We start from the raw sequence: 25,672 nt of genomic DNA on the forward strand, positions 1-25,672 counted from the left end.
AGAACACATACAGCAGTTTCAGACCACACCTATCTGAATTTTCAAGGTTTAGCCATCATAACCTGTGCACTAAAATCAGATTGCAATTTGATTACAAGTAAAAACTTGAATTGAGTCAAATGGATAGGCTTTTAAATTAAATGAAACGTTATAAGCAAAGGTCTTGACCTGACCCTTCAAGACTTCTATTCTATGACCTTGTCATAGTCTATGAGGGGTAAAGGAACAAAGGGTTCCTTTGTTTCTTTACCTAAAGAAGTACAAATACAGCAATTATTAAAAGTTGCATTAAAAGGTTAGCAAGGCTATAGAAAAAGCAAACCCTTAATACTGGGCTTTATTTATAAAGGAATAAATGTAGGGAAGCTATGCAAAAACCTGGATCGAACCTTGGTTAGGCCTCATAGTTCTTGTGGCTAGAGCTGCTGGAGAGAGTGCAGGAAAGATTAAGAATTGACAGGCTGGGCCTCTTGAAAAAAAGCAGGGCTAATCTCAGAGAGACCTTTAAAATTCTGAAAGGTTTAGATAGAGTGGGTAGAGAGAGATAGATTTCTCTTTTGGGGAAAGAGCACAACTTTGGCCATCAATATAAAAGTCAGCAATAGAGAATTCAGAAGAAACTTCTTTAACAAAGAGTGGTAAGAATGTGTAACTTGCTGCCACAGGGAGTGATTGAAACAAATAGTACAGATGCTTTTAAAGAGAAGCTAGATAAGCATCCGAGGGAAAGAAATAGAGGATTACAATGGCAGGTTTAGAGGAGAAATGATGAGGGGGCGACACGGTAGCACAATGGTTAGCACTGTTGCTTCACAGCTCCAGGGTCCCAGGTTTGATTCCTGGCTTGGATCACTGTCTGTGTGGAGTCTGTACATTCTCCCTGTGTCTGTGTAAGTTTCCTCCGGGTGCTCCGGTTTCCTCACACAGTCCAAAGATGTGCAGGTTAGGTGGATTGGCCATGCTAAATTGCCCTTAGTGTCCAAAAGGTTTAGGTGGGGTTACTGGGTTATGGGGATAAGGTGGAGGTGCGGGCTTGAGTGGGGCCGGTGCAGACTCGATGGTCCGAAAGGCCTCCTTCTGCGCTGTAAGTTCTATAATTGTATGCGGAGGATAAACACCAACATTAAATGCTTGGGCAGAATTACGTGTTTTTGTGCCATATATGCCATGAAATCCTTTGAATTAACAATTTACTGACAGTGGTGCGGCTGTCCAACAACTAATCTGCAGCATAGCCTAGTTTCTCAGGCAGCGCTTCCCACAAGGGCTAGGAGAGGTTCATACCATTGCTGCTACCACAGCCAGCCCATGTATTTCAGAATGAAGTACATGTTTTTTCTGGTTTGCAGAATGTGACGAGTGGTGCGCCATAGGGATTAGTACTGGGGCTTCAACGTTTTACAATTTATATATAAATGACTTGAAGGGACTGGAGGTATGGTTACTAAATGTACTGACGACACAAAGATAGGTAGGAAAGTAAGAGGAAGTGGACACAAAGAGGTTACAGAGGGATATGGATAGGTCGAGTGGGCACAAATGTGGCAAGCAGCATATAATGTGGGGAAATGTGAAATTTGTCCACTTTGGCAGGAAGAATTAAAAAGCTCATTGTCCAAATGGTGGGAGATTGCAGAGCTCGGAGGTGCAGAGGGATCTGAACGTCCAAGTGCATGAATCACAAAAGACTAGTATACAGGTACATCAAGCAATTCGGAAATCAAATATGTTATTGTTTATTGTGAGGGGAAATCAATTACAAAAGTAGGGAGGTTATACTTGTTGTACAGGAAATTGGTGAGACCACATTTGGAGCAGTGTGTACAGTATTGGTCTCTTTATTTAAGGTAAGATGTAAATGCCTTAGCGGTTCATGGAAGTTTTACTAAATACCAGGAATGGGCGGGTTGGGACTTCCGCTTGTGACCATGGAGTGATTGGTCACATAAAGGGCTGTTCCTGTTCAAAGTCACAGAAAAGGGCTCTTTTTACCCAGATCTGGGTGGAATTTTGATGAAAAGGCATAGGTGAATGTTGGAGGAGTAGTTTACCCCTGGAATGGTATGTCTTCTGATCACCGGACCCAGCAGAAAACAGTGAGAGGTTTGGCTGGAAAGTTGAAACAGTCTTGTCCTTCACAGACAGTCTCTTCCAGCATGCAGGTGGGGGAGGGCAAGCTGTAAGGCCCCAGATACAGGAACTGATGACTTTTATCAAGGAGGAATTCCATAAACAGAGGAAAGAAATGCATGAGGATCATGCAAAGGCCATTGCAGAAGCTGTGGCACCCCTGAAGAGTACTTTGGAGCGGATGGAGAGGTGTTTGGAGGTGCAGGGGTCACAGATTCGGGAGATTGAAGGAGTGATCTCGGATCACAGCGATCGTGTGGTGGCTCTGGAGGCAGAGGTGGGGCTCCCAGGAGACCTTTGTAAAACGCTGAGGGCAAAGGTTGAGGAGCAGGAGAATACCTCGAGAAGGCAGAACCTGCGAATAGTGGGCCTGCCTGAAGGAGTGGAAGGTGTGAGTGCCACGAGGTACGTCTCGAAGATGCTGGAGGGGCTGGTGGCAGAAGGGGTGCTAGACATCAGACCAGTTCAAATTCTGGTCTCTTACACATCGCTAATTTGTGTCACCATTGGTGGCAGTGCTTTCAACTGCCTGATTATCTGGAATTCCCTCCCAAAACACTCTACGATCTAAATTACTCTTTAAAACCAGCCACATGTCCTAACCTCTCAAATGGCTCAATGTCAAATTTTCTTTGATAATGCTGCTGTGAAGTACCTTGGGGCATTTTACAATGTAAACGAACGCGATAAAGGCTTGTCACTGCTACTGCAACAATATTTACAACATTTTTATTTTACAACACAACAGAACAGTCAGCCAGGGGATTACCAGTTACATATTCCTACCCCACTGATGACCAGATTGTCACTTTCTAGTTCTAGGAACTGAAAAGCACAAAATGAGCTGTGTATCTCCCAAGACAACATGGCAGCTGCGGGGTTGTTGGGGTTTGCTGTATCTAGTACACTCAGCCATTTTTTGATTTCTGACCCAGAGACCACAATCAGTAAGAATAAACAATGACACCTCCTCCACGGTGTCATCAACACTCTACAGAACACAGGCTCAGTCTCGTCTATCTCTCTCCTCACAGGTCAATCCCACCATCCCCAGGATTAGTTGATGAGCCTTTGTTGCATTCCCTTTATGCCCAGCATATCCTTTCTTAGGCAAGATCAAAACTGCACATAATATTCCAGGTGTGGTCTCGCCAAGGCTCTGTACAACCGTAGCAACACTTCCTTATTCCTGCACGTGAATCCTCTTGCAATAAAGGTGAATGTACCATTTGCCTATCTAATTGCTTGTTGCATGTGCATGTGGGCTTTCAGTGACTTATGAACAAGGACACCCAAGTCTCTTTGGACATCATCATTTCCCAATATCTCATCATTTTAAGTAGCACAATATATTCCATCTGCCACGTTCTAGTCCACTCACTTAGTCCCCATGCGCTCCAATTTTGTTTACTAACCTCCTGTGTAGGAACTTATCAAAAGCCTTCTGAAAATCCAAATACACCACACCCACTGGCTCTCCCTTATTTATTCTGCTAGTTACAATCTCAAAAAACACAACAGACTTGTCAAACATGATTTCCCCTTCACAAATTCATGCCCAATCTCACCTTTATTTTCTAAATACCCAGTTATTTCCTTTATATCCTTTAGAATAGATTCTAGCATTTTTACTACCAATGTCAGGCGAATACGTCTGTAGTTCCCCGTTTTCTCTCTCCCACCTTTCTAAAATAATGGAGACACATTTGCTACCTTCCAATCCGCCAGCACCATTCCAGAATCTATTGAATTTTGAAAGATGACCACCCATGCATCTACAGCCAACTCCTGGGATGTAAAATATCAGGTCCAAGGGATTTATCAATTTTCAGCCCCATTCATTTCTCCAGCACTCTTTTTTAATACTAATTTCTTTCAGATCCTCAATCTCACTAGTCCCTTGGCACCCTAATATTTCCAAGGAACTTTTTTGTATCTTCCTCCGTGAAGACCGAGTAAACAAAGTAGTTGTTGAGTTTCCCTGCCATTCTTTATTCTCCATTCTCAGCCTGAAATGAGCCCACGTTTGTCTTTACTTACTTTTTCTTTTTACATACTTCTAGCTTTTATAGTCTTTATGTTCCTCGCCAGTTTAATGTCATATCCTATTTTCGCAATTCTCTTTTGTTGAAATTTAAAATGTTGCCAATCTTCTTGCTTACTACTTTATATGGCTCTTCCTTTGATCTGATAGAATCCTTGACTTCTCTTGTTAGCCATGGTTGGATCGCTTTTCCGACTGGCGTTTTGTACCTTAAAAGAATTTGTTGGAAACCATGTATTAATTCTTTAAGTGCTAGCGATTGCCTATTTACTGTCATACCTTGAATTATGGTTCCCCGATTGTGTCCTTCATACCTTAACTGTTTCCTTTGTTTAAAGGCCCTAGTTTCAGATTGAACATCACTTTCAAACTTCATGCAAAATTCTATCATATTATAGTCACTCTTCCCTAAACGCTCCTTTACGAGATTATTACTTAGTCCTTTCTCATTGATACTATATCTAAATTAGCCTGTTCTCGAGTTGGTTCCTCAGCAGATTGTTCTGGAAAACCATTAAGTATGCATTCCTATTACTTAGTCCTTTCTCATTGTACGATCTGTATCTAAAATAGCCTGTTCTCTAGTTGGTTCCTCAGCAGATTGTTCTAGAAAACCATTGTGTATGCATTCCAGGAATTACATTCTATTCTGCTGCCATGGTAAACCTAGAGAATTGATTTCTTCCTATCGTGACTAATTTTTCTTCCTTGATCTCGTCTCGCCTGACTACATCCGTAACACTTTCCCAATGCTCTATTCTTCCAGTTTCTCCGCCAAGTTTGTTCTGACCTACCGCATCAGTGTTTTTGAAATGTCTTCCTTTTTCCTCAATAAGTATGCCCCTCCAGAGTACATATGGCCCTTGACCTTAACTGATCTTTTCCCCCAAACTTTGGCTCTCTACCTTTCCCCTCACTCACCTTCTCCCCTATCATTATTTTCTTTATCCTTTCATGGGATATGGGCATCACTGACACGATCAACATCTGTTGTTCATGAATGGAGTAGCTTACTAGGCCATTTCAGAGGACAGTTAAGAGTCAACCACATTGCTGTGGGTCTGGAGTTCTATGTAGGCCAGACCAGGTAAGGATGGCAAATCTCTAAAGGACAGAAGTGAATCAGATGGGTTTTTACAACAATCTAATAGTTTCATGGTAATCATTGCTGGGGTTAGCTTTCAATTTCAGATTTTATTAATTGAATTTTGTTTTGATTTTCCTCAGCCACTTTAGTGGGATTTGAACCCATGTACTGACAGCATTAGCCTGGTCCTCTGGATTACGAGTGATACGGACAAGTGCAGTGACATCACCACTACGTCACCAGTCACCACATTCAATGGGCCAGCCACTTCCAGCAAAATGCCACATATTTCCGCACCCTTTTCAGTATTCCGAAGGCACTGCTGCCTGTGGTACTCTGCTCACTGTTCCATCACTCCAATACCCACTTTTCTTCTCATGGCTCCGACTCAGGTGAACACAGATCCCCTTCCATCTCCTGCTCATCCTCCAGAACCTCAAACACTCCTTCCAGGGATTTCATGCAGTCTTTTCTACACTGGGAAGGTAGATTCAGTGATTGCTTCGCTGATTATCTACGATCAGAGCACAAGCTTGACTAAGCTATTGATTGATATAGTTGCCATAGAGGGAGTGCAGCGAAGGCTCACCATACTAATTCCTGGGATGGCAGGATTGTCACACGAGGACAGGTTGGGTCGACTGAGCCTGTATTCACTGGAATTTAAAAGAATGAGAGGGGATCTCATTTCAGACGGGGCTGGACAGACTTGATGCAGGGATGATGTTCCCCTTGGCTGGGGGTTTAGAACAAGGGCTTACAATCTCAGGATACAGGGCAGGCCATTTAGGACTGAGATGAGGAGATCGGTCTTCAGTCAAAGGGTGGAAAACTGCCAAGTCACTGAATATATTAAAGAAATAAATAGATAAGTTTTCTAGGCTCGGGTATGGGGAGATAGAGGATCAGCTGTGATCATATTGAATGGCACATCATGCTCTATGCACCAAATGGCCTTATCCTGATCCTATTTTCTATGTTTCAGTGCTTACCGTTTTAATTCTCTGCTCAACTCCTACTTTGACCCTGGCTTCCTACTCTGCCGTAATGAAGCGCAAGGAACAGTACCGCATCTTTCGGTTATTAGACACTTTACAACAACTTTAGAAACTTGACATCAAGTTCAACAATTTCACATCAGTACCAATGTTCCCTTTAGTTCAGACAGCAAATGCTGGTAATGATTTTGCTATTCATTATTCCTCCCTTCCACACAAGTATTCCTATTGATTTCTCTTCCTATCCCCTTTTCCTTCTCAAAACTTGTTACACCTCTAATTTCTTCCAGTTCTAACAAAATATCACCCGCTTGATACATTACCATTTTTTTCCAAATCCACATATGCTATATGACTTAAGCAGTTTGTTTATATTCTAGGTTTCCTTGCCCACATTTGACCTTGAGATATCATTTGGGACCAATGCCAATGTTGAGGACTCCCAACACCACTCACACATGACTGGATTCCACTGTGCTACTGGACATATCCAGGAATGGCAGAGGATAGTCTGGGACATAGGCTGCAAGGTATGATTCAGTATGACTACACTGGGCTGTGGTTTGATCAGTTTGTGGAACAACTTTCCCAATTCTGGCACAACTTTTCCCAAATGTTAATAATGAGAACTTTGTAGGGTTGACTAGGCCGCGCCCGTGCCTGTGTCATGTCTGAACCTTAGGCAATCCATCTGGTTTGATTATTACTGCCCTTTAATGGCTCTACACCACACTTCCAGTCTTTCCATCACTATTATGCTTTGCAAGTGAAAAAGTAGCTTTTTATGGCTTGGCGGTAAGGAAAGGTAATTAAATAATCATAACATACAGGAAGAGACATTTAAAACTAATGCAGAGAACCAAATTAATGGCAAATCTAGGGTCATTTTAGAAAAAATAACTACATCAGCTGATTACAGAAATTAGACTCTTGAACGACATAACACAGGAGTCAAATTGTATGTACAAAGCCAACTTGTTCTTCTTACAGTAAGTCATTGCTTAAATGCAGCTAGGGTCATATACTATCTTTAGTATTTTTGAAAGTAAAGCCACTGTACCTGCTTTATCCTTTATTTAAAAAAACATCCGAATATCTTTAGTCACAATGTACTAATGGCAAAGCTCAGCGCTTGTACTTTAGGTGTTCTGCATGACATCATCTCCAGCCGCAGCTTCCGGGGGGCGGGGGCTTTAGTCCCACCCACCGACGCACGCACGCGCTCACCATGGCAACGCCCGCCCCAAGCGGGTTTCCCCAGATCACATTGCAAAGGCTCGCATATCATGGGCGGAATGGGCCGGATATCCCCGAGGGTAAACCCCGCTCCGTCTGACTGGAAAAATAAATCCCCCGGGGCTTTGTTCCGTTAGAGCCTGGACCCTCCCCACCCACAGCCCCTGACCTGTCAACTGGAAATCCCGCCCCATGCCCCTGACCTCACCACGTTGATTGGTCACAGCATTCCCGTGACGCTGTTATCGTCGGCCATCCAACGGAAGGCAGCCGCCTGTTATTGACCGACAGCGATGTCAATCAGATCTTAGCAAGCTCCCTATTGGCCGGTAACGATGTCAATCAGATCAGAGTGGGCCCCGCCCTCCCATGTTGGCACGCCCTGTCAAGTTGGGGTGAAGAGGAGGGTGCGAGGCCTGAGTGACAGGGACCCCGAACGGTAATTAAAATAAACATAACGAGCAGGTAGGAGGAAGCAGAATCAAATCCCTCCAGCCACCACCGCTCCACCTCCACATTACTTATACAGACTCGGGGTGGGTGGGAAGAACCCGCCTTAAATCCCGCGGCGGCAGTGACCTACCTCTGAAATTAAAATAACGGAAAAAAAGAAATGGGGAGGGAAGAGTGAGCGGCCTGTGTCCGCCGGCCCGCTCGCGCTCCCGGCCCTGTTTACCGGGACAAAGCGGCCCCGCTCAGCCTACCCCTGACGTCACACACGGCAGCGGTCCCTCTCATTGGCTGCCGGGGGCAGGCGCTACGTCACCGCCGGCACGTGGAATCTTTGCCCCTGTCAATCAAAGTGTGTGTGTGTGATGGGGGTGTTGACCCCTGTCAGTGCAAGGCTGCCATGCAAACACATGAAAGGATAAGTGTGGAGGCAGGTTCAATCGAGGCATTTAAGAGAGCATTAGATGATTACTTGAATAGGAACGATCTGCATTGGGACAAGGAAAAGGCAAGGGAATGGCACTGAGCCCAGATGCTTGTTTGAAGAGCCAGTGAAAAAACGATGGGCTGAATGGCCTCTGCCTGTAATAATTCTGTGATTTGTGTGTCTGTCCCAACCCTCCAGGTTGGCCTGGTGTCTCCAGGAATTGAAGATCAATCTCCATGGACAGTGCGGTGTGCAATCCTGGAGAAAAAGATAGTTTTTATTTTTTAACATTAAAATATAAAAATATTGTAAATGGGAAGAAACACCTGTCAGTGAAGCATCATTCAATTGAGGAAGGAGTCTTTTTGCTTTCTCAAGGGTGAAGGAAGGCAGTGTGTCATAAGGATGGATGTGTTGGCCGACCAGTGGCTGGAACATGGGGGCATATAATTAAACCTCCAGGAATGCTTTTAATCATTGTTGCCATCCCTAAATATTCTATGGCTGGTCAGAGCTCACAGGAATGTAATATTCTATTCTCTCAATTAAAATATACAGCATTGTGATGAAATTGAATTTTTCTGCTTTGTTCAGAAGCGATAAGCATTTTTGCTACTTGTGGGGCAATCCAAAACTACATCCAGAAATACTAGATGTTTACTAATAATATAATAGGAAACTAAGGGACTGTTTCAGATTTTCCTATCACAGGAAATGGTGGAAACAAACATCTTTGATGTTTTCTAAAGGAAACCACATCAGTATATGAGATCAAAAGCAATAAACAATTGTTGAAAGGCTGAGATGAGGTCAATGGAATGGAGGGGACTCATGTGGAGTATTAATAGACACGTTTAGCTTAGTTCACTGGACAGCTGTTTCGTGATGCAGAGTGAAGCCAACAGCACGAGTTCAATTCCCGTACCAGTTGAGGCCATTCATCAATGCCCGCCTTCTCAACCTTGTTCCTCGCCTGAGGTGTGGTGATCCTCAGGTTAAATCACCACCAGTCAGCTCTCCCCCTCGAAGGGGAAAGCAGCCTACGGTCATCTGGGACTATGGTGACTACTTATTTTAAATAGACAAGTTGGCCTGAATGGCCTGTTTCTGAACTGAATTCTGTACGTATATATGAATGCCCTTAGTGACCGACGATACAGTCCAGTGAGATCAATTGTAAATGTGACCATGAAAAGACCTTCCCTCCAAGTTTCTTACATTTAAAGAAACAATTTTAAGTGTGGTGATAATGTACAGTTCACTCAGGGAGTCCAAGTTGCTGTAGTAACATGCCTCGGAACAAGTCTGGTGAACTTCGTCGAACTGCCTCTATGGCAATGATACTCTTTCTGAGGTAAGGGGACCAAAACTGCACACAGTACTGCAGGTGCAATCCAACTAAGCTTCTATATTGAAACAAGTCTTCACTACACCGTACTCAAATCCTCTTGCGTACAAGGCTATGGACCAAGTGCTGGAAAATGGAGTTAGAATGGAAAGGTGTTTGATGGCCGGCACAGACACGATGGGCTAAAGGACCTCTTTCAGTGCTGTAAAACTCTATGACTCTGAAGGCTAACATTCCATTAGCTTTCCTAATAGCATGCTGCACCTGCATGTTGGCATTCAGTGATTTATGGGCAAGGACACCCAAGTCCCTTTGTACATTTACACTTTCGAATTCTTACCATTTTGGAAATACTCTGCACATCTGTTCCTTCTTACCCACTTACTGAGTCTGCACAAATCCTTCTGTAGCCCCTTTACATCTTCCTCACAACACACATTTCCGCATAGCTTTGTATCATCTATGAACTTGGAAATATTACATTTGCTCCCTACATCCAAATCATTGATATAGTGAACAGCCCAAGTACTGATCCTTGCAATACCCCACTAGCCACAGCCTGCCAACATGAGAATGACCCATTTATTCCTACTCTCTGTTTTCCTGCCTGTTAGCCAATCCTTAATGCATACCAGCATAATGCCTTCTATTCCAAGTGCTTTTATTTTGCTAATCAACCTCCTGTGTGATACTTTATCAAAAACATTCTGAAAATCCAAATATACTATATCCATCGGCTTTCCTTTGTCAATTTTGTTAGTAACATTCTCAAAAACACCAACAAGTTCATTAAACATGATTTCCCATTTGTAAATCCATGCTGACTATGCCCAATCAGATCCTGATTATCCAAGTGTCTGTTTACCACATCCTTTATTTTCGATTCCGGCATTTTCCTTACCATTGATGTAAGGTTAACAGGTCTGTAGTTTCCTGTTTTCTCTCTCATTTGCCACTTGCCAATCTTTTTTAAAATATATATATTTTATTCAAATTTTTCGGCCAAACAAAACAATACAAAGGTTTTCCTTTTTACAACAATAAAACAATATAAATAACTGGCCGTTTTAACAAATAAATAAATAATATATAAACTAACTAAATGGCAACTGCCATAACAAAAATAATAACTCTCCAAAAATAAAATCAAACAATCCAATATACATAACCTAGTCCAAATATCTATACAAAAACACCCCCGAGGACCCACCCGAGCCCTCCCCCCTCCCCCCTGGGTTGCTGCTGTTACCTTCCCATTTCCTTTATCGTTCTGCGAGGTAGTCAATGAACGGTTGCCACCGCCTGGCGAACCCTTGAGCCGAACCCCTTAGTGCGAACTTTATCCGTTCTAGTTTTATAAACCCTGCCATGTCATTTATCCAGGTCTCCACGCCCGGGGGTTTGGCTTCCTTCCACATAAGCAATATCCTTCGTCGGGCTACTAGGGACGCAAAGGCCAAGACATCGGCCTCTTTCGCCTCCTGCACTCCCGGCTCTTCTGCAACCCCGAATATAGCCAACCCCCAGCCTGGCTCGACCCGGACCCCCACCACCTTCAAAAGCACCTTTGCCACCCCCACCCAGAACCCCTGCAGTGACGAGCATGACCAAAACATGTGGGTGTGGTTTGCTGGGCTTCTCGAGCATCTCCCACACCTATCCTCTACCCCGAAAAATTTACTGAGCCTTGCTCCGGTCATATGCGCCCTGTGCAAAACCTTGAATTGTATCAGGCGTAGCCTGACGCATGAGGACGACGAGTTTACCCTACGTAGGGCATCAGCCCACAGCCCCTCCTCAATCTCTTCCCCCAGCTCTTCTTCCCATTTCCCCTTCAGCTCATCCACCATGATCTCCCCCTCGTCCCTCATTTCCCTGTATATATCCGACACCCTACCATCCCCCACCCATGTCCCTGAGATCACTCTATCTTGAATCTCCTGCGTCGGGAGCTGCGGGAATTCCCTCACCTGTTGCCTCGCAAAAGCCCTCAGTTGCATGTACCGAAATGCATTCCCTTGGGGCAACCCATATTTCTCCGTCAGTGCTCCCAGACTCGCAAACGTCCCGTCTACGAACAGATCTCTCAGTTGCACAACCCCAGCTCTCTGCCATGCTCCAAATCCACCATCTATTCTCCCCGGGACAAACCTATGATTATTTCTTATCGGGGACCGCACCGAGGCTCCCGTCCTTCCCCTATGTCGTCTCCACTGCCCCCAAATTTTTAGCGTTGCCACCACCACTGGACTTGTGGTGTATTTCTTTGGGGAGAACGGCAACGGCGCCGTCACCAGTGCTTGTAGGCTGGTTCCTTTGCAGGACGCCATCTACAATCTCTTCCACGCCACTCCCTCCCCTTCTCCCATCCACTTACACATCATTGAGATATTGGCGGCCCAATAGTATTCACTTAGGCTCGGTAGTGCCAGCCCCCCCCCTATCCCTGCTATGCTGCAAGAACCCCCTCCTCACTCTCGGGGTCTTCGCGGCCCACACAAAACTCATGACACTTTTCTCAATTTTCTTAAAAAAAGCCTTCGTGACCATCACCGGAAGGCACTGAAACACAAAAAGGAATCTCGGGAGGACTACCATTTTGACCGCCTGCACCCTACCCACCAATGACAGGGGCACCATGTCCCATCTCTTAAAATCCTCCTCCATCTGTTCCACCAGTCTTGTTAAATTAAGCCTATGTAAGGTTCCCCCAACTCCTGGCTATCTGAATCCCTAAGTACCTGAAATCTCTTGTTACCTTCCTCAGCGGTAAATCATCTATTCCCCTGCTCTGCTCCCCCGGATGCACCACAAACAACTCACTCTTCCCCATATTCAATTTGTACCCCGAAAATTCCCCAAACTCCCTGAGTGTCTGCATTATCTCATGCATCCCCTCCACTGGGTCCGCAACATACAGCAATAAATCATCTGCATACAAAGATACCCGGTGTTCTTCTCCTCCCCTGAGTACTCCCCTCCACTTCCTGGAGCCCCTCAGTGCTATGGCCAGGGGCTCAATCGCCAATGCAAACAGTAACGGAGACAGGGGACACCCCTGCCTCGTCCCTCTATGAAGACGGAAGTAGTCAGACCTCTGCCTGTTCGTGACCACACTCGCCACCGGGGCCCTATACAGCAGCTGTACCCATCCAATAAACCCTTCTCCAAAACCAAATCTCCTCAGCACCTCCCACAGATAATCCCACTCCACTCTGTCGAATGCCTTCTCGGCGTCCATCGCCACCACTATCTCCGCCTCCCCCTCTGGTGGGTGCATCATCATCACCCCTAGCAACCTTCGTATGTTCGTGTTCAGCTGTCTCCCCTTAACGAACCCAGTTTGACCCTCGTGGACCACCCCCGGGACACAGTCCTCCATCCTCGTCGCCATCACCTTGGCCAGGAGCTTAGCATCTACATTTAAAAGGGAAATGGGCCTGTAGGACCCACACTGCAGCGGGTCTTTTTCCTTCTTCAAAAGGAGCGATATCGTCGCCTCCGACATAGTCGGGGGCAACTGCCCCCTTTCCCTGGCCTCATTAAAGGTTCTCGTCAAAAGCGGGGCCAGTAGGTCCATATATTTCCTATAAAATTCCACCGGGAATCCGTCCAGTCCCGGGGCCTTCTCCGCCTGCATGCTCCCAATCCCTTTTACCACCTCCTCCATCTCAATCTGTGCTCCCAGTCCCGCCCTCTCCTGCTCCTCCACCTTCGGGAATTCCAGCTGATCCAAGAAACACATCATTCCCTCCTTCCCTTCCGGGGGCTGAGCCTTATATAACCTCTCATAGAATGCCTTGAACACCCCGTTCACTCTCTCTGCTCCCCGTTCCATCTCTCCCTCCTCATCTCTCACCCCACCTATCTCCCTCGCTGCTCCCCTCTTCCTCAATTGGTGGGCCAGTAGCCGACTCGCCTTCTCTCCATACTCATACTGTACACCCTGTGCCCTCCTCCACTGTGCCTCTGCCTTACCCGTGGTCAGCAAGTCAAATTCCACATGTAGCCTTTGTCTTTCCCTGTACATTCCCTCCTCCGGTGCCCCCGCATATTGCCTGTCCACCCTCAAAAGTTCTTTCAACAGTCGCTCCCTTTCTTTACCCTCTTGCTTCCCTTTATGTGCCCTTATGGATATCAGTTCCCCTCTGACCACCGCCTTCAACGCCTCCCAGACCACTCCCACCTGAACCTCTCCATTGTCATTAAGCTCCAAGTACCTTTCGATACACCCCCTCACCCTTAAACATACCCCTTCATCCGCCAATAAGCCCATATCCATTCTCCAGAGTGAGTGCTGTTCTTTTTCCTCTCCTACCTCCAGGTCTACCCAATGTGGAGCGTGGTCCGAAATGGCTATGGCCGTATACTCCATCCCTGTCACCTTCGGAATCAGTGCCCTTCCCAAGATAAAAAAGTCTATCCGTGAGTATACTTTGTGAACATGGGAGAAAAATGAGAACTCCTTACTCCTAGGCCTACTAAATCTCCAGGGGTCTACCCCTCCCATCTGCTCCATGAAGTCCTTGAGCAACCTGGCCGCTGCCGGCCTCCTCCCGGTCCTGGACCTCGACCGTTCCAGCCCTGGATCAAGCACCGTATTGAAGTCTCCCCCCATTACCAACTTTCCCGCCTCCAGGTCCGGGTAACGTCCCAACATACGCCTCATAAAATTTGCATCATCCCAGTTCGGGGCGTATACGTTCACCAGAACCACCGCCTCCCCTTGCAATCTGCCACTCACCATCACATATCTACCCCCACTATCCGCCACTATGGTCATTGCCTCAAACAGTACCCGTTTCCCCACTAAGATAGCCACCCCCCTATTCTTCGCATCTAAACCCGAATGAAACACCTGCCCCACCCATCCTTTACGTATTCTGACCTGGTCTATCAGTTTCAGATGCGTCTCCTGCAACATAACCACATCTGCCTTTAATTTCTTTAGGTGTGCGAGTACCCGTGACCTTTTAATCGGCCCGTTCAGCCCTCTCACGTTCCACGTGATCAGACGGGTTGGGGGGCTCTTTACCCCCCCCCCTCCCTTGTCGACTAGCCATCCCCTTTTTTAACCCAGCTCCTCACCCGGTTCCCACGTACCCGTATATCCCCCCGACGGTGCCCTCCCGCCTCGACCACCCCATCCCATAACAGCTCCCCCTTCTCCTTAGCAGCAGCAACCCAGTTAACCCCCCCCCTCCGCTAGATCCCCCTCTAGCGTAGTTGCACCCCCCATGTTGCTCCCAGAAGTCAGCGAACTCTGGCTGACCTCGGCTTCCCCCCTTGTCCTCGGCCCCCACTGTGCGAGGCCCCCTCCTTCCTGCGTCCCCGTTCCCGCCATAATTACCAAAGCGCGGGAACAAAGCCCGCGTTTCCCACTCGGCCCCGCACCTAATGGCCGGCGCCCACAGTTCCTTATACTCCCCCCCCCCCCCCCCCAACATGGGGGAGAGAGAAAAGTTACAGGATCACAAAATTAACAAATTGAAAAATCATCCCCCCCCTTCCCCTTCTCCTTCCTCGCCCCACATAATCACCCTACCACTTTGTCCCAAAAGCTCTTTCTCTCGCTAGACTATTCCAGCTTCTCGTCATAGAACATAGAACATAGAAAATACAGCACAGAACAGGCCCTTCGGCCCACGATTTTGTGCCGAACCTTTGTCCTAGATTAATCATAGATTACCATTGAATCTACAGTGCAGAAGGAGGCCATTCGGCCCCCTGAGTCTGCACCAGCTCTTGGAAAGAGCACCCTACCCAAACTCAACACCTCCACCCAACACCAAGGGCAATTTGGACATTAAGGGCAATTTATCATTGGCCAATTCACCTAACCCGCACATCTTTGGACTGTGGGAGGAAACCGGAGCACCCGGAGGAAACCCACGCAGACACGGGGAGGACGTGCAGACTCCGCACAGACAATGACCCAAGCCGAAATCGAACCTGGGACCATGGATCTGTGAAGCAATTGTGCTATCCACAATGCTACCGTGCTGCCCTTAACAAATAAATCTACACTATATCATTTTCCCGTAATCCATGTACCTATCCAACAGCTGCTTGAAGGTCACTAATGTTTCCGACTCAACTACTTCCACAGGCAGTGCATTCCATGCCCCCACTACTCTCTGGGTAAAGAACCTACCTCTGATATCCCTCCTATATCTTCCACCTTTCACCTTAAATTTATGTCCCCTTGTAATGGTGTGTTCCACCTGGGGAAAAAGTCTCTGACTGTCTACTCTATCTATTCCCCTGATCATCTTATAAACCTCTATCAAGTCGCCCCTCATCCTTCTCCGTTCTAATGAGAAAAGGCCTAGCACCCTCAACCTTTCCTCGTAAGATCTACTCTCCATTCCAGGCAACATCCTGGTAAATCTTCTTTGCACCTTTTCCAGAGCTTCCACATCCTTCCTAAAATGAGGCGACCAGAACTGTACACAGTACTCCAAATGTGGCCTTACCAAAGTTTCGTCCACAATGAATGTCCACGCCTCTTCTGCCGTCTCAAAGTAGTGGTGCTTCCCTTGGTGTGTGACCCACAATCTCGCCGGTTGCAACATTTCAAACTGGACCTTTTTGTGAAGCACCGCCTTAGCCTGATTGAAACTTGCCCTCCTTCTCGCCACCTCCGCACTCCAATCCTGGTATACGCGGATCACCGCGTTCTCCCACCTACAGCTCCGAGTTTTCTTCGCCCATCTGAGGACCGTCTCTCTGTCATTGTAGCGGAGAAACCTCACCACTATAGCTCGAGGTATTTCTCCAGCCTTTGGTCTTCCCGCCAGAACTCGATAAGCTCCCTCCACCTCCAAAGGGCCCGTCGGGGCCTCCGATCCCATTAGCGAGTGAAGCATCGTGCTCACATATGTCCCGACGTCCGCCCCTTCTGCGCCTTCGGGAAGACCCAGGATTCTTAAATTCTTCCTCCTCGAATTATTCTCCAGTACTTCCAACCTCTCCACACACCTTTTGTGCTGTGCCTCGTGCGTTTCTGCCTTCACCACCAGGCCCTGTATTTCATCTTCGTTTTCAGCAGTCTTTGGTCCTCTTTAGGAACCATTCCAGAATCTATAGAGTAATCACGAATATATCCACTATCTCTACAGCAACCTCTTTCTAATATAGGGTCCCAGGGACTCAGGATGCATAATATCAGGTTCCAGGGACTTATCAACTTTCAGGCCCATTAATTTCCCCAATACAACTTTCTTAGTTATACTAATTCCTTCCAACTCCTCATTGTCCTTGTCCCTCGGAACTCTACATCTGGGAGATTTCCTGTATCTTCATCAGTGAAAACAGACACTAAGTAATCATTTAGCTTCTCTGCCATTTCCCCATTATGAATTCTGACTCTGCCTGTAAAGGACCCACATTTGTCTTTGCCAAACATTTCCTTTTACAAACCTATAGAAGCTTTTACACTCCGTTTTTATGTTTTTTGCAAGATTGCATTTATATTCTATTCTTCTTTTATCAGTTTCTTGGTCTTTGCTGTATTCCAAATCCTCAGGATGCCGACTATATCTGGAAACTTTATAAACCTTTTCTTTTAATCTCACACAATCCTAACTTCCTTTGTCAGCCTTGGTTGACTGGCTTTTGGGGGGTTTTGCACCCTGAAGGAATGGAAAGGTGCTGTCAGCTATTTAATGGTTTTTGAAGACTATCCATTGCCGATGACCTTTTAATGTATTTTCCCAATCCACCTCAACCAATTTGTCCCTCGTACCTTCATAATTTCCTTTATTAACTTTAACACCCTGACTTCAGATTGAACTTCACTTTCAAGCATTATTTCAAATTCTATCATATTGTGGTCAACAAGGTTCTTTTACAAAAATATTATTAATTAGCCTCTTTTCATGACAGTACAAGATCTGGAATAGCCTGTCCTCTAGTTGCCTTCACTGTATTACCTCCAAGGCAAATATATCCTTCCTTGAATATGAAGACCAAAACTTGCACACTACTCCAGGTGTAGTCTCACCAAAGCCCTGTACAATTGAAGCAAAGAACAAAGAAAATTACAGTAAGAAGTCTTACAACACCAGGTTAAAGTCCAACAGGTTTGTTTTGATGTCACTAGCTTTCGGAGCGCTGCTCCTTCCTCAGGTGAATGGAGAGGTATATTCCAGAACCATATATATAGACAGATTCAAATATGCCAGACAATGCTTGGAATGCGAGCATTAGCAGGTGATTAAATCTAATAGATCCAGAGATGGGGTAACCCCAGGTTAAAGAGGTGTGACTTGTGTAAAGCCAGGACTGTTGGTAGGATTTCGCAGGCCAGATGGTGGGGGGTGAATGTAATGCGACATGAATCCCAGGTCCTGGTTGAGGCCGCACTCATGTGTGCGGAACTTGGCTATAAGCTTCTGCTCGGCGATTCTGCGTTGTCGCGCGTCCTGAAGGCCGCCTTGGAGAACGCTTACCCGGAGATCAGAGGCTGAATGCCCTTAACTGCTGAAGTGTTCCCCGACTGGAAGGGAACATTCCTGCCTGGTGATTGTCGCGCGATGTCCGTTCATTCGTTGTCGCAGCGTCTGGATGGTCTCGCCAATGTACCACACTTCGGGACATCCTTTCCTGCAGCGTATGTGGTAGACAACGTTGGCCGAGTCGCACGAGTATGTATTACGTACCTGGTGGGTGGTGTTCTCACGTGTAATGGTGGTATCCATGTCGATGATCTGGCACGTCTTGCAGAGATTGCCATGGCAGGGTTGTGAAAGCTAGTGACATCGAAACAAACCTGTTGGACTTTAACCTGGTGTTGTAAGACTTCTTACTGTGCTCACCCCAGTCCAACGCCGGCATCTCCACATCAAGAAAATTACTGATGGAAAACCCTTGTTGCTATCCACCCTGTCCATACTTCTCATAATTTTGTAGACCTCAATCAGGTCCCCCCTCAACCTCCGTCTTTCCATCGAAAACAATCCTAATCTACTCAACCTTTCTTCATAGCTAGTACCCTCCATACCAGGCAACATCCTGATGAACCTCCTCTGCACCCTCTCCAAAGCATCCACATCCTTCTGGTAATGTGGCAACCAGAACTGCACGCAGTATTCTAAATATGGCCTAACCAAAGTCCTATACAACTGTAACATGACCTGCCGAATCTTGTACTCAGTACCCCGTCCGATGAAGGCAAACATGCTGTATGCCTTCTTGACCACTCTTATCGACCTGCGTTGCCCCCTTCAGAGTACAATGGACTTGAACTCCCAGATCTCTCTGTACATCAATTTTCCCCAGGACTTTTACATTGACCGTATAGTCCGCTCTTGAATTAGATCTTCCAAAATGCATCATTTCGCATTTGCCTGGATTGAACTCCATCTGCCATTTCTCTGCCCAACTCTCCAATCTATCTATATTTTGCTGTATTCTCTGACAGTCCTCCTCGCTATCTGCAACTCCACCAATCTTAGTATCATCTGCAAACTTGCTAATTAGACCACCTGTACCTTTGTCCAGGTCATTTATGTATATCACAAACAACAGTGGTCCGAGCACAGATCCCTGTGGAACACGACTAGTCACCTTACTCCATTTTGAGACACTCCCTTCCACCACTACTCTCTGTCTCCTGTTGCCCAGCCAGTTTTTTATCCATCTAGCTAGTACACCCTGAACCCCATACCACTTCACTTTTTCCATCAACCTGTCATGGGGAACTTTATCAAACACCTTACTGAAGTCCATGTATATGACACCTACAGCTCTTCCCTCATCAATTAACTTTGTCACTTCCTCAAAGAATTCTATTAGGTTTGTAAGACATAACCTTCCCTGCACAAAACCATGCTGCCTATCACTGATAAGGCTATGTACTTCCAAATGTGAATAGATCCTATCCTTCAGTATCTTCTCCAACAGTTTGCCTACCACTGACGTCAAGCTCACAGGTCTATAATTCCCTGGATTATCCCTGCTACCCTTCTTAAACAAAGGGACAGCATTAGCAATTCTCCAGTCCTCCGGGACCTCACCTGTGCTCAAGGATGCTGCAAAGATATCTGTTAAGGTCCCAGCTATTTCGTCCCTCGCTTGCCTCAGTAACCTGGGATAGATCCCATCTGGACCTGGGGACTTGTCCACCTTAATGCCTTTTAGAATACCCCAAACTTCCCCCTTCCTTATGCCGACCTGACCTAGAGTATTTAAACATCCATCCCTAGCCTCAACATCCGTCATGTCCCTCTCCTTGGTGAATACCGATGCAAAGTACTCATTAAGAATCTCACCCATTCCCTCTGACTCCACGCATAAATTCCCTCTTTTGACTTTGAGTGGGCCAATCCTTTCTCTAGTTACCCTCTTGCTCCTTATATACAAATAAAAGGCTTTGGGATTTTCCTTAACCCTGTTAGCCAAAGATATTTCATGACCCCTTTTAGCCCTCTTTATTGCGCGTTTGAGATTTGTCCTACTTTCCTGATATTACTCCAAAGTTTCATCAGTTTTAAGTCGCCTAGATCTTATGTATGCTTCCTTTTTCATCTTAGCTAGTCTCACAATTCCATGGTTCCCTAATCTTGCCATTTCTATCTCTCATTTTCACAGGGACATGTCTGTCCTGCACTCTAATCAACCTTTCCTTAAAAGACTCCCACATTTCTTGTTCTTGTAGTCAAGATTCCTTGTAATAAAATACAATATGCTATCCGCTCTCCTAATTGTTTGCTGTACTATTTTGTTTAATTCATTCATAGAACGTGGCACTACTTGCAAGGCAACTTTTGCTGCCATCCCGAATTGCCCTGAAGACGGTGCTACTGTGATGCCTTCTTGAATCTCTGCAGTACAGTGGTGTCGGTACACCTGCAATAGTGTTAGAAAGAGAATTCCAGGTTTTTGGCCCACAAGGGCCATGGTCAATGGGGCAGGGCAGCAAATTTTCAGTGATGATGATAGAAGAGCTGGAGCCTTGAGGGACAACGACTGCTTACAGGTAGAGGATCCTTCAGAAAGAGGATTTGTTTTTACGTAGCAGCACACATGGGGAAGGCATCGGGAAACTACCTCATGTATTCTTTTCTTGAGCCATTGAAATTGAAAATAGGAGACAGTTATGAACAGCAGAAGGGGAAAATGCAGGACCAAGAGGTGTAGAGAAATAAGCAGTGAACCTGACCTTGGGCAGGTCATCACTGCTGCTGTTTCTGCTGTGAAGATAGATACAAAATTCAACGTCTCTGCCATTTCCTTATTCCCTATTGAAAATTTCTTCAGTCTCTTCCTCTAAAAGTCCAATGCTTCACTTTAAATAATCTCCTCGTTTTTATATACATATAAAAGCTCTTACAAGCCTCAAGATTGTGTTACTTTTGGTTTTGCACGCAGTTGTTGAAGATGCCACTGTCTGCGTGCTACTGAATATAGATTCCCCTATTAGGGTGGCACGGTGGCACAGTGGTTAGCACCTCTGCCTCACAGTGCCAGGGACCCAGATTCTATTCTGACCTGGGTGTAGTTTGCACGTTCTCCCCATATCTGTGTTGATTTCGACTGGGTGCTCTGGATTCCTACCACAGTCTAAAGATGTGCAGGTTAAGTGGACTGGGCATGCTAAAGTTCCCCTTACTGTTAAAAGGTTGGGTGGGGTTACGGGGAATGGGTGGGGGATTGGGCCCAGGTAGGGTGATCTGTCGATGGGCCGATTGGCCTCATTCTGCACTGTAGGGATTCTATGATCATAGTCCTAACATGCCTTGAGCAGTATCCCAGCAAATAGTCTGCTTAAAGGGTTAGGGCAGGCATTGTCAAACTCAGGGGCGCGACCCATGGATGGGTCGCAGGCGGCTGTCGGGAGAGTCATGGAGACGTCCGTCGCGGCACCCCCGATCGAGTTTTTTTTATATGGTCGCAGCCTTTTTTTTTTTAAGTTCGGGGGGCCAAAGGGACCATTGGGGCCAAAGGGACCCAAAACCATTTCCTCCATTTTTGTCAGCAACAAACAAGGTAAGAGAAAATGGTGGGCCGTGCAGGTCGGCCGGTGTGGGCTGCAAAGGTCGGCCGGTGTGGGTCGCGAAGGTCGACCTGCGTGGGTCGTGAAGCTCGGCCGGTGTGGGTCGCGAAGGTCGACCTGCGTGGGTCGTGAAGCTCGGCCGGTGTGGGTCGCGAAGGTCGACCTGTGTGGGTCGTGAAGCTCGGCCGGCGTGGGTTGCGAAGGTCGGCTGGACTGTGTCCCGAAGGTTGACCGGTTGGTAAAAATGGGTCCCCGGAAAAAAGTTTGAAAAACACTGGGTTAGGGCAAAAGCTTAACCTGGCCTCACTCCATTTGTGACTACAGATGACAGTTAAGCTTAATATATTACTTGCACCATTACATCAATGTATAATTGCCAAACAATCTTTATACATCTGGCAGGGCATCCAACTTCCGAAGACTAGCCTACATCGTGATTCACAGTAACAGATGTTTTTGGTAACAAAAATCACAGATGTTCCAGTACTCTACACATTTCACGGGGAAGCATTCATGACTTTGAACTAGAAAAGTGTTGGGTTCAAGTATTACACTTCGGCGCCAAAATCTCAGCTCCCACTCCAGTGCACTACTGAGGGACTGTTACATTATAGTCTTTTGGATAAGACCTTCTCTGCCCTTTCAGTTGGAAGTGACAGACCCCTCCCACTGTTTTAAAGAAGGCCAGAGTAGAGCGGGGGATTGGTTTTCCCAGTGTCTTGTTGGGCAATATCTATTTCTCTATTTCACAAGTTGCAACACTAAAGTGATCTGGTTATTATCACGGTAGCACAGTGGTTAGCACTGTTGCTTCACAGCGCCAGGGTCTCAGGTTCGGTTCCCGGCTTGGGTTACTGTGTGCGGAATCTGCACGTTCTCCCCGAGTCTGCGTGGGTTTTCTCCGGGTGCTCCGGTTTCCTCTCACAAGTCCCGAAAGACGTGCTGTTGGGTAATTTGGACTTTCTGATTTCTCCCTGTGTCCCCGAACATGCGCTGGAATGTGGCCTATAGGGGCTTTTCGCAATAATTTCATTGCAGTTTTAATGTAAGCCTACTTGTGACAATAATAAAGAGTATTATTATTATCGTATTGCTGTCTGTGGAATGGTTCTGTGTGCATATTGGCTTCCTGTTTCCAAGATTACAACATTGACCACACTTCAAAAAGTAATTTCTTGGCTTGCATTAGTGGATGGAATGCAAATCTTTCTTTTGCATCAAATGTTCTGCAACTATCCTGATAACCACATCAGCTTTCTGGCAGTGTCTGTTCTGTGTCAATTCCCCTTGTTGGGGAAGGAGGTGGCACAAGCTAATGTGGGGACACAGGTGAGTAGAATTTAAATTTAAATTCAATTTATAAATCTGTTATTAAAAGCTAGTGTCAGTCATGGTGACCATGAAACTATCATGGATTGTTGTAAAGCTTCATCTGGTTCACTAATGCCCTTTAGAGAAATAAATCTGCCACCCACACCTGATCTGGCCTACATGTGACTCCAGACCCACAGCAATGTGGTTTGACTCTTAAAAGCCCTTTGAAATGGTCACGCTAGCCTCTCCGTTGTATTAAACTGCTATGAAGTTTAAAAGGAATGAAACCAGATGAACCAACCAGCACTACCTAGTTACCTGAAATTACAACCAGCCCTGTCGACCCTGCAAGGTTCTTTCTAATATCTGATGGCTTATGTCAAAACTGGGAGAGCTTCCCCACAGACTAGTCAAGTAACAGGCAGGGCCAATTGAATTTAAAATTGACTCACAGGTATCCCAGAATTAAACAGGAACTAGAGAAGTTTCAGATAGGGAGTGAGATGCCTCACCCAGTTGAAAAGCCAGAGAGGAGTGTAGGTGGATCTGCACGCCCACCGGAGAACAGTGTTCTAGGAGACAGAGAACAAGTTAGCAGAGCACCCCCTGAAAAACCAAAGACTCCAGTGGGGAAGCAAATGATTGGTTTAGCTGACAGCTTTACGACAATTTTGAATGGGGACGAGGACAGTTCCCAAATTGGCCCAGAAAGAGGAAGGGTGATGCCTCATTTAGTTTAAAAAGTCAGCAGGAGTTACAAGGGCTGACATTCCACCAAAGGACAGTGGTATTCCAAGTGACACAAGAGCCTACTGCCCAGCTGACAGCAGGGGATCCAGACCAGATTGGATCCCATACTTACCTACTTTAATGCAGAATCGCAAGGCAACTTGACAGAGCTGCCCACTGCATTTAAAATAATCCATAACAACGTGTCCATTGCTGTGCCAATCTAAAGCGCCTATCAACAGACACTGGAACGAGCGACTTCCGGGTGCGGCGATGACTAGCTAAGTCGCACGTTTCGGCACCTCCCGTTTTAACGGACTTTTGGGCTCTTATCCGGAGCCCCAACGGCAATTTTCGAAGGCTAAACCCACTGTGAGGCGACATAGAAGGGAGTCCCCCCAGATGTGAATGGACAGAAGAGATAATAGTGGCCAGATTGTGGAGGATCCTCTGAAGCAGCGGCAAAGAAGGGAAGTGAGAAGCAAGATGGCGGTGGAGGGAGGCCAGTTGGTATGGGTCCTGGAACAGCAGGAGTTCCTCCGGCGATGTGTGGAGGAGCTCAAGAAGGAGGTGCTGGCGCCGATGCTGCAGGCGATTGAGGGGTTAAAGGAGGCGCAGAAGACCCAAGAGATGGAGCTCCGTGGAGTGAAGGCAAAAGCTGCCGAGAATGAGGACGAGATACAGGGCTTGGTGGTGAAGACGGAGACGCACGAGGCACTGCATAAGAGGTGTATGGAGAGACTGGAAGCCCTGGAAAATAGCTCGAGGAGGAAGAACTTAAGAATCTTGGGTCTTCCCGAAGGGACAGAGGGAGCCGACGTTGGGGCGTATGTGAGCACGATGCTTCATACCTTAATGGGAGCTGAGGCCCCGACGGGCCCCCTGGATGTGGAGGGAGCGTATCGAGTTCTCGTGAGAAGACCAAAGGCAGGAGAAATACCTCGAGCAATAGTGATGAGGTTCCACCGCTACAAGGACAGGGAGATGGTCCTGAGATGGGCGAAAAAGACACGGAACAGCAGGTGGGTGAACGCGGTGATCCGCGTGTATCAGGATTGGAATGCGGAGGTGGCGAGAAGGAGGGCGAGTTTCAATCGGGCCAAGGCGGTGCTCCACAAGAGGAAAGTGAAGTTCGGAATGTTGCAGCCGGCAAGACTGTGGGTTACATACCAGGGTAAACACCACTACTTCGAGACGGCAGAAGAGGCGTGGACATTTATTGAAGAGGAGAAGTTGGACTAGATTGGAGAAAGAGTGTTTGAAATGAAGTAGTGAGGTGGTGGTAAGGGACTGTGAATCAGATGGGGGAAAATTTTCTTTCCCCTCGAAGGGGGGGGGACACGAAGAAATGTGGGCGCCGGTGGGGAAGGGGAGGGGGAAGGAGAGAGGGAGCTGCGCCATCAGGGGCGGGGCCGAGAGGGAAGCGCGGGCTTTGTTCCCGCGCTATGGAAATTGTGGCGGGAAAAGGGGGCGCAGGAAGGAGGGGGCCTCACATAATGGGAGGCTAAGGATAAACGGGGGAAGCCGAGGTCAGCCAGAGTTTGCTGACTTCCGGAAGCAATATGGGGGGAGCAACTAAGCTAGAGAGGGATCTAGCGGGGGGGGGGGGGGGGGGGGGGTGTGTGTTAACTGGGTTGCTGCTGCTAAGGGGAAGGGGGAGCTGTTACGGGATGGGATGGGAGGGATGGGAGGGCGCCGTCGGGGGGATAAGCGGGTGCGTGGGAACCGGGTGAGGAGCTGGTCTAAAAAAGGGGATGGCTAGTCGACGAGGGGGGGGGGGGGGGGTAAAGAGCCCCCCAACCCGGTTGATCACGTGGAACGTGAGAGGGTTGGCTGGGCCGATTAAGAGGGCAAGGGTATTTGCGCACCTAAAGAAGCTAAAGGCAGACGTGGTCCTGCTTCAGGAGACGC

At 46.9% G+C, this 25,672-nt stretch overlaps 1 protein-coding gene and 1 long non-coding RNA gene across 7 annotated transcripts in view; one reads left to right on the forward strand and one right to left on the reverse strand.

Annotated features, from left to right (window-relative positions):
* Positions 1-8,225, reverse strand: part of zfand6 (zinc finger, AN1-type domain 6) — a 90,046-nt gene extending 81,821 nt beyond the window's left edge. Inside the window, exons 1-2 of one of the 6 annotated variants that reach the window (XM_072468782.1) lie at positions 8,079-8,225; positions 4,293-4,383 (exon numbers count right to left, since the gene is read on the reverse strand). The gene's annotated coding sequence lies outside the window, so the exon portion shown is untranslated. Of the gene's footprint in view, positions 1-4,170; positions 4,384-7,319; positions 7,608-8,078 lie in introns of those variants that run through there. The other 5 variants (XM_072468779.1, XM_072468783.1, XM_072468778.1 and 2 more) reach the window with 5 other exon arrangements.
* Positions 7,885-25,672, forward strand: part of LOC140386440 (uncharacterized) — a 46,019-nt gene continuing 28,231 nt past the window's right edge. The window contains exon 1 of the long non-coding RNA XR_011933618.1: positions 7,885-7,934. This is a non-coding gene — a long non-coding RNA (uncharacterized lncRNA). The remainder of the gene's footprint in view (positions 7,935-25,672) is intronic.

This window comes from Scyliorhinus torazame, chromosome 12, assembly GCF_047496885.1.
Source record: "Scyliorhinus torazame isolate Kashiwa2021f chromosome 12, sScyTor2.1, whole genome shotgun sequence".
NCBI lineage: Eukaryota > Metazoa > Chordata > Chondrichthyes > Carcharhiniformes > Scyliorhinidae > Scyliorhinus > Scyliorhinus torazame.